Source organism: Octopus sinensis, linkage group LG2, assembly GCF_006345805.1.
Source record: "Octopus sinensis linkage group LG2, ASM634580v1, whole genome shotgun sequence".
Lineage (NCBI taxonomy): Eukaryota > Metazoa > Mollusca > Cephalopoda > Octopoda > Octopodidae > Octopus > Octopus sinensis.
The window spans coordinates 178777905-178787957 of NC_042998.1; the positions used below are offsets into that span (position 1 = coordinate 178777905).

Sequence of the window (10053 nt, forward strand, 5' to 3'; positions counted from 1 at the left end):
TGTCACTCTGTGGGATTGAACTCTAAACCAGGTAACTGCAAAACTAACTTCATAACCAAACAGACATGTCAGTGTTCCAGCTCAAGATAAACAAATATCAGTCAATAAGTACATATAATATATATGCAAAAGTAAGATTCAAGGATCAAAGTGTAGGAAGCTAGTAAGCTTCAAGCAGTTCATAGAAGGTATAAAAAAAACAACTTTCAGTGGTTTATTGAGGGTTGTAAATTTTTCCTATATCAGAGATTAATAAGCTGCAAAAAGTTATTTTATAGCTTATAGTTAATAGCTAGGGTTGCTGTGTATGTGAATAGAAATCCCAAATTATGGAATGGAATAGATAAATTCAGGCCACTTGTTTCATAGCTAGCAGAACCTCAGAAGTAGCAATTGTCCAAACGAGGGGTACTCCACTAACTACATGTCAGGCCAAAGATACCTTAATTGAATGAAGTTTACATTGCTGTCAAGGGACCCCATGTTAACTTGCAGGAGATGCGATTGAAAAAGCATGGAAAACACAAAAATTAAGAAGAAAAGGGAAAGCATATTAGTGAAAAAGTAATAAATGGGTGTAAAGAAAAGGAATAGGAGGAAAAAGTTTGGTGTTATTGAAGCTAACTAGGGGAATGTCGTTATGAAATTAGGCTGGGGTCATTTATGGGTCTACTGTAGAATAAATAAGTAAACATATTGTAAATATATATATATATATATATATTATATATATATATATATATGCATACAAGCACTATGACCCGGCAACACCGGGTCATAGTGCTAGTGCATGCATATACAGCTGCGTGCATGCACACATACAGGCGAGTAGTGTCCAAATCTCCGACCAATCACATACAGCTAGCTGGCATTCAATTGGTGTATCAAGTTTTGGGCATTTTGATTGGGTTTTGGATAGAAAATTCACAAAAAAGTCACTTCTATTGATTTTTTTTAATGGCTTTGCAGGGTGACTGGGGAAATGTAAAGATATGCACGACCACCCTTGGACAGTTTTGAATGACTATAGAAAGTGCGAGCCCTCTAACTGAAAAATTGTGGATTTGTATAAAGGACACACACACAGACATTTTGCCGTTTATAATTCTCTCGCAGGAAGGACTAGTTTGGCGAGTCGTGTTCTGTCTTGCCGAAACACGCTGGAGTCGAACTAGTGACAGCTGATGAACGGGATTTTTCCTTGTGTAGTATGTCCTGTACTCTGTTTTTCTGTTGTAAAAAAATGGTTTTTCCGTTTTCGTTTCTCGTTGAGTTCTACGTCTATTTGTGGTGTCCTGTACTCACGTATATATATTTATATATGCATATATATACATGTAGATGTAGGTACGTACATATATGTTTGTATGTATGCATATATTTTATTTATTACACTATATATATATATATATATATATATATATGTATGTATGTATAGGGCAGCCTTCTGACAGAATGACTAGCATGCTGGCTGGCTAAAATGTTTAGCAGAATTTCATCTGTCTTCACATTCTGAGTTCAAATTCTGTTGAGGTCAACTTTGCCTTTCATCCTTTTGGCGGTTGATATTGCTGGCCTTGTGCCAAAATTTGAAAACAACATATGTATATATATATATATATATATATATATGTTGTTTTCAAATTCTGGCACAAGGCCAGCACATATATATATATATATATATATTATATATATATATATATATATATATATATATATATATATATTATATATATATATATATATATATATATATATATATATATATGTTGTTTTCAAATTTTGGCACAAGGCCAGCAATATCAACCCCAAAAGGATGAAAGGCAAAGTTGACCTCAACAGAATTTGAGCTCAGAACATATATATATCATCATCATCATCATCATCGTTTAACGTCCGCTTTCCGCGCTAGCACGGGTTGGACGGTTCGACCGGGTCTGGGAAGTCAGGGGCCGCTCCAGGCTCCAGTCTGAATCTGGCAGAGTTTCTACGGCTGGATGCCCTTCCTAACGCCAACCACTCCGTGAGTGGATTGGGTGCTTTTACGTGCCAACTGCACAGGGGCCGGAGGGTCCGGCATCGTCACGATCGGTTCGAGCATTTTAACGTGTCAGCGGCACGGGGGCAACGAGGTCCGGGGTACTTTGGGGATCGGGGTACTTTGGGGATCCAGGGTACTTTGGGGATCTGGGTACTTAGAATGGGTAGGGGGTATGTGGAATTGCTGCAGAAAGCAGCCCGGGTCTTTGTAGTCACAGCATATCTCCAGAGATCTCGGTCCTTCGCCATTGCCTCAGTGAGGCCCAATGCTCTGAGGTCATGCTTGACCACCTCATCCCATGTCTTCCTGGGTCTACCTCTCCCCCTGATACCTTCAACTGTTTGGGAGTGGCACTTCTTCACACATCTCTCTTCATCCATCCGCAGCACATGACCATACCATCGCAAGCGTCGCTCTTGCACACCACATCTGATGCTTCTTATATCCAGCATTTCTCTCAGGATACTTACACTCTGTTTTGCGTGCACACTGACACTACACATCCAGCGGATCATGCTAGCTTCATTTCTTTCAAGTCTACGCATGTCTTCTGCAGTCACAGCCCATGTTTCATTACCGTGAAGCATGGCAGTTCGCACACATGCATCATACAATCTACCTTTTGCTCTGAGGGAGAGACCTTTTGTTGCCAGTAGGGGTAGGAGCTTTCTGAACTTTGCCCAGGCTATTCGTATTCTAGTGGTGATACTCTCTGTGCATCCACCTCCGCTACTAACTTGGTCACCCAGGTAGCGGAAACTATCAACTACTTCTAGTTTCTCTCCCTGGAGTGTGATGGAATCTGTTTTCTGAGTGTCTGTTGTGTCTATTGTCCCTGTGCATCTGCCGCACATGAAAGCTATCTTATCTGTTAATTTCCCTTTAATGTTGCTGCACCTCTTATGTGTCCATAACTTACATGGGTGCATCTTATGGAGTTTCTACCTGTACCTTTCCTACAGGTTGAGCAGGGCCACCTACCCGAGGGGATGTGTGCTGAGTACCTCTTGCTGCTTACTAATACTTTGGTCTTTGCTACATTTATTCTAAGGCCCTTTGATTCCAACCCTTGCTTCCACACCCGAAATTTCTCTTCTAGTTCCGGTAGTGATTCTGCTATGAGAGCTAGGTCATCGGCATAGAGGAGCTCCCAGGGGCATCCCGTTTTGAATTCCTCTGTTATTGCCTGAAGGACTATGATGAATAAAAGGGGACTGAGGGCTGAGCCCTGGTGCACACCTACTTCTACCCGGAATTCTTCACTATATTCGTTGCCAATCCTAACCTTGCTGACAGCCTCTCTGTATAGAGCCTGTACAGCCCTTATTAGCCATTCTTCAATCTCCAGTTTCCGCATCGACCACCAGATAAGGGAACGGGGAACCCTGTCAAAGGCTTTCTCCAAGTCTACAAAAGCTATGTAGAGGGTTTATCTTTAGCTAGGTACTTCTCCTGCAGTTGTCGGACCAGGAATATAGCATCAATGGTGCTTCTACCTGGTACAAAACCGAACTGCATTTCATCTAAACAAATTCTCTCCCTAATGAGATTGGTTATGACCTTCTCTGAGACCTTCATCACCTGGTCCAACAGTTTGATACCTCTGTAGTTATTTCTATCTAGAGCATCACCCTTACCCTTGTAGCAGTTGACTATGGTGCTGCTGCACCAGTCATTGGGTATGACTCCATTGTGAACTACTTGGTTTACAATGCGGGTGACTATGGCATAGCCCACATAGCCAGCTGTTTTAAGCATCTCAGCAGTGATTCCTGATAGGCCAGGGGCTTTGCCTGGTTTCATATCCTTAATTGCCTTATCTACAAGGGAGCTGTCTATTCGGGTAGCTGGTCCCTCTACTGGGTCAACATTTGGCAGGCTCTCCTCCTCCCATTCATTCTCCTCATTCAGCAGTCTTTCATAATGGCTTCTCCAAGCCTCTTTCTTTTCACTAGTAGTAAAAGCAAGTGCCCCATCATCCATGCGGACACATTTCTCTCCTATAACATCGCTATTTTCTCTGACACACTGTCTGGCAATCCGAAATACTTCAGCTCTTTGATCCTCGCGACGCTGGACATTGGCAAACTTCTTCTTTTCTGCTACATCTTTGGCAATGTATACCTGCCGCCCAGCCTCCCTTTTGGCTATCTGGTACAGTTCCCTGCTGCCCCCATCCTTCCAGGCTTTCCAGGCCCGTTACAGTGTCATGGAGAGTTGGTGGTGGCGGTGGGGTGGGCTATTTTTTGTAAAGAAGTAGAGGAGCAAGGAATAGGAGGTGGGGGGAGAAGACAGTAAATATTGTATAATTAAATAGCAAGACTGCAAATACATTGAATGATAAACTCTGTGTGTGTGTATGTAAACAGGAAATAGAATAAGGAGAAGGTAAGAGAGGGAAGTACTGACCTTTGGTAGTTTGCTATCAGGTGTTAAGAATAAGAGGAATTTTAAGTAAATATTGTCTGCCGTTGGTAGATCAAGCTGGTTAAATAATAATAGTTCACAGTATTTTAGTAGTGTTGACAGCTTAACAGAGTGTTGTGTGTGTGTGTGTACTAGGGTGAGGAGAGTGTAAGGGGAGTGGTGTGTCACAACTTGAAGAGCCAGGAAAAAGCAAGTTAATGGGTAATGAAAATTGAAGATATATAAAAGCAAAAAATCTATCATTACCTGTCTGCCCCCCCCCCGGCCCCACTCCCTCATTCAAATATGAAAAAGAAATCAGTGTGAGAAAGAAAAAAAAAATGCTCTTATCAAAGAAATCCACCACCCTTCCCCCACCCTGTCTCTATAAAAAGGCTTTGTTCCAGATCATTAAATTTGTCTCCACTACAGAATACAAATTACATACAGTTCAACTCCATTAATTTTGCTTGTTTGTTTGTTTTTAGATGAGACAAGTCACCATAAACTCTGCTTTTGAATTTGTTAAATATTTATCTGCAGAAGAACTTCTAATCCTTATTCTTAATAATCTCATCTTCCTTAACACTTGTTTCAGTCACTTGACTGTTGCCAATATTGGCACACCGCCAATCAAAGGTTTTAGCCAGTTTCATCAATCTTGGCACTCATTTTACTAATCTCTAATAATGACCTTGAATTGTCCCCTTTTAGAGAATGACCTCTCCTTAGGGAGTAAATACAACCAAGAATTAACACCAATGAACCCTACCTGTAAAGAAACACTTGCACATGCACACACACACACATACACATACACACACTAGCATGGAAAAATGGACATAAAAATGAACAAATGAACGATATACATAATGAGCCTTCGTTCAGCTTTTGTTAACTAAATTTCATGCGTAAGATACTGGTCAGCTTGAGGCTGCTGTAGAAAACACTTGCAGAAAGTGTTATACGGTGGGATTAAATCTGGATCAATGTGGTTTTTGAAGTGGATTTTTTTTTTTGTAACCACATAAGCATGCCATTGTAGATATTTTTAAACTAAGCACTAGAGTTACTTAATGCAGTGAGATTAAAGGTTGGTTAGTCAACTAATCTAATTAGTTTAAACTTTACTACAGATATTATTTTGAGTTTTTCTAGGTTAAGAAATGTGTGGCTTAGTTATAATTTTTTTACTCACTGTTTGGGTGGTTAGAAAAGAGTGGTGGGGAGCATATAGAGTAACAAGTTACTCTGAACAATATGAAGAGAGGAAGAGAAGGAGAGATGAAGAGAGAAAGAGAGAGAGAGAGAGGGAGAGAGAGAGAGGTGATGTTAGGGAAAAATAAGTTGGCTGAAGGTAGTTATTTAGAAAGTACACATTTTCCTTCTATATCGGTATAGTATGGACAGATTGGAAGCATTAGCAACCATGCAACATTTCTTTTGACTGGCCACCAACAAAAATATCCTATCATTTTGGAGCCAGGCTATCTGAGTAGAGGAATGAAATAGCTCATCAGCTGACTGGTCCAAAACAGGTACAGTAGCTGATTGCTCAAGAAGTAGTGATTGATGCCAGCTGGTTTGGGTAGATGAAATTAAACTAAATTTGTAGATTTACATTCATATTGCTGACATGCCAAAAGTATCATGAGATAATCTGTCATAATCTCTTCCTGGATTGTTATTCACTAAAAAAATAGTAATTGTTTTTTGTTTTGTTTTTTTGTTTTTTTTTAAGTGAGAAGTGAATAATTTCTGTTTATGCACAAATCAAGCTAACCATAGTATATGTGGTTCCAATATAGTTTTCCTGTACACTGACAGAGAAGCTGGAGTAACTGGGGTACTAATGTGGTTTAGTGATCACTGAGTGTAATGCTGAGTCTGGTGTTAGATAACTCTCCAAATGAGCTTTTATTCAGATGGTCAATGCTAACAGTCTCCTCTTTTCAGCATACATTAATGACAGAATACTTGGTAGTCAACTTGCAAGATCCTTTTGTAGAGTGCCTGAAATGGTTTCATTTTACTTCTTAGTTCCTTTGATTCTAAGAAGAGCACAGGTCACTAAAAAAGATATAGCCATCCATCTCAATCCTTGGTAATGGATTGCAATTGTCTCCAGTTGTAGCCACTGCAAATGCTTCAGTTTCTAAGGACTTTATGTTGTTTTTGATTTGCTATGCTTCTGTTTCTTTTGGATGTCCATTGGAGAGTTTGCCTTGTAATGTTGAAAATAAGTTTCCAGTCAATACCATTTTGCCATCACATAACTAGAAGTAGGAGGGCAGCTCTCTGACCTTTTTCAGGGCTTCCGAAACACATGGGAGGAAGAAAAGGAGTTATCCTTAGACCATGATCTTGCTCAGAAGGCTTGCAACAGAATGGACACTGCTAAATCACCCAACGGCCAAATAGTAATTTAAATCAAGATAAAGGATTAAGTCTCCTACATGTTTCTGCATTGTTTCCATCTAGCAAATTTGATTCAAAGGTTTGGTCAACTAAAAGCTTTGGTAGAAGACACTTGCCCAAGGTGTCACTCTGTGAGACTGAACTCTAAACCAGGTAACTGCAAAACTAACTTCATAACCAAACAGACATGCCAGCACTCCAGCTCAAGATAAACAAATCTCAGTCAATAAGTACATATAATATATATGTGGCTGGGGTACTCTGTCAGTTATGATGACAAGTATTCTAGTTGATTTGATCAATAGCCTATTCATGAAATTTACTTGCAAGTGGCTGAGCACTCCACAGACATGTGTACTCTTAATGAAGTTCTCAGGGAGATTCAGTGTGATAGACTGAATGGGACAAGGCTGGTCCTTTGAGCTACAGGTACATTTAATTTTTGCCAGCTGATTTGGAGCACTGTGAAATAAAGTGTCTTATTCAAGGACACAACACATCACCAGGAATCAAACACACAACCTTAGTGTATTCAGCTCACATGGTAGCTTAACCTATGAGAAAAAGCAGCCAAATTTCCTACGATCTTTAAAGTACACCTTATCAGCATAATAAAAATAGACTAATTGATGATGTACTTTTAGGTACAGAATTTCTGGTTTAAAAAATAACACAAATGTGAAGACAGTTCTGCTGTATGCATGTGAAAAATAGTGAATTACAAAGTTCACCATTGACAACCTCCAGATGTTTGTGAATAGAAATCTCTGGAACATTCTTCAGATGAGATGACAAAACAGACTCACATATAAGCCTTGTAGGAATCAGTAAACCGTAACCAGTGGAGTGGCTTTGTTATTTTATTGTAATGAATGAAAACCTGGAGATATTTTATGGAACAGTATCAGATCTATAGTGAGTAGATGTATATGTGTTACAAAGTTGGTGAATATGGTTGGAAGAATTCGGTATTGTGAAAGGGTAACTATCTCTCCTGGTAATGTCATATCATACAGAAGTCTCACTGTTATGCCTCCAAATCCATCCTTTATCATAGAGTGGATGCAATTGAGCCTCACACTGAATGAAGCAAAGTTGTTCTCTGGTTTTCGTTGATATTAGTCCAAATAACGTTTACTGATATCAACTTCTTGTGTATATCAGATGGAAGGCTGTGACAGAAAACAGAGTGCATTGAAGATCGTGTAATACTGCTTCGTTTAGACTCAAAATGATGTTCATTATCAGTGGAAATATCACACCAAATATGTCCACCTGAATAAGAAAGAAGCACTTGCTGAAATAACAAAACAGATTATGAATTACATAGCTCAGAGAACTTCTCATCATTCCTCTGATCACTTGCTATCTGTTCAATGGCAATAGAAGGATCAAATGAATCCAGTTGTGTACATAAAAGTGCATCTTCTGTTACATTACCATTTTCTTGGATGTACCCTGATGTCAGTAACTGACTCTGAAATACAGTTGAAGTGAAAGAGCATGCACCAGAGATTTAAGGTCTGCATAGATGGTGAATGCAGCCATGTAACATGGCAAAAGAACATCATAAGCAAGGAAGGTTGCAAGTAATTCTCATTTGAACATGCTAGAAGAAATAAAATGAACAGTCTCAGCCAAATTATTTTTCACTCTCCTCAAGAAACAAAATTTGTATGCATCATTGGACATGCCATGAATATAATGACATATTCACTACATATATGAGATTTAGGTGCTCAACTACTGACCACATCATATATCCATGAGGTCAAACCTTAATGTGGCTCATGCACTCAGCCAGGCAGATACACACACACACACATCACTCTGCCTCTGGACATCTTAATACTGTTACACCTCGCTTCTACTAACCTATGAGTTCCACCCTCACACACAAAGACATATACTACCATCTTACATAGCACTCTCTAGTATACAAACCTGCTACTGACAACCTGCACACACACACACACACATAGAAAAACATATATACACATACAAACTCCACACACACAATGACCATATTTGCACACTCCTGCCTTCAAAAACCATATTCTCTATTTCTCTCCAACTTCCGGTTAGTTATGTTTTTTGACCATGTAACGACATACATGCTTTTCTCTGAACTATCTTCTCCTTCCTCCTTTTCCTCTACTCTGGGCTTTTTTCCTCTATCTAACAAAGAGTCATTTGTACTCTTTTCCATCTAAAACTAGATTTAATCTAATATATTCATTGTGTAAATCCAATTGATTTTCTTGTATTTTTTATCTCACGGATTGGCATATATATATATACACACACACACACACACATATATATATATATATCGGAAATATACAGAAAAACCAAAAGACGAAGACAGGTGTATAAACAACATGCAGGTGTACTAATTTGATGCTCAGGAAGCTGAGAAAGTCTTTTACATTTCAATATATATATATATGTATGTGTGTGTATATATATATATATATATATATATATATATACACACACACACACACACATATATATATATGTGGACTTGGAGAAGATCTGATAAGCCAAGTCAGATTGTAGCTATGGCCTATGGCAGTGTCACATAACCAGCCCATTTAAGAGTACCCTTCAATCAATGGGCAATATGCTGTGCTTGAAAAGACCAGTTGAGTCAAATGAAATTGTTGTCATGGCCAGTGCCAATACCACCTGACTGGTACGTAAAAAGCACTATTTGAGCATGGTCGATGCCAGTGCCACCTAACTGGCTTCTGTGCTAGCGATATGTAAAAAGCACCCACTACACTCTTGGGAGTGGTTGACATTAGGCAGGGCATTCAGCTGTAGAAACCTTGCCAGATCAGATCGGAGCCTGGTGCAGCCTCCTGGCTTTCCAAATCACAGCAGCACTGGCGATACAAATACATACCAGTGTTTAGTTTCCATGTTTCTTTACATCAAAACCATCAGAACAATGGTCCATTTGTTTACACATCCTGTAAATATTAAGTCCCACAACTTTGTAATTTTCATGTGAAGAGCAACAAAATTTAAAAAAAAAAAACCTCACTTGAAATACCAAAAGAAGAGAATCCAGCCACAGAATACTACTTCACTAATACACATCCAACACATGCCAGCAGGGAAAATGATGTAGAAATGTTGATGACGATGATGGCAATGATGCAATTAGCCAGAGTGCTCTC

The 10053-nt window shown here is 39.2% G+C and overlaps 1 protein-coding gene across 6 annotated transcripts in view; it reads right to left on the bottom strand.

Annotated features, from left to right (window-relative positions):
• LOC115231993 (solute carrier family 23 member 1-like) overlaps window positions 1-10053 on the bottom strand; it is a 159684-nt gene that overhangs the window by 72688 nt on the left and 76943 nt on the right. The window contains exon 1 of one of the 6 annotated variants that reach the window (XM_036500484.1): window positions 4451-4639. The exons of the other annotated variants lie outside the window; for them this stretch is intronic. The gene's annotated coding sequence lies outside the window, so the exon portion shown is untranslated. Of the gene's footprint in view, window positions 1-4450; window positions 4640-10053 lie in introns of those variants that run through there. 6 annotated transcript variants of the gene reach the window in all.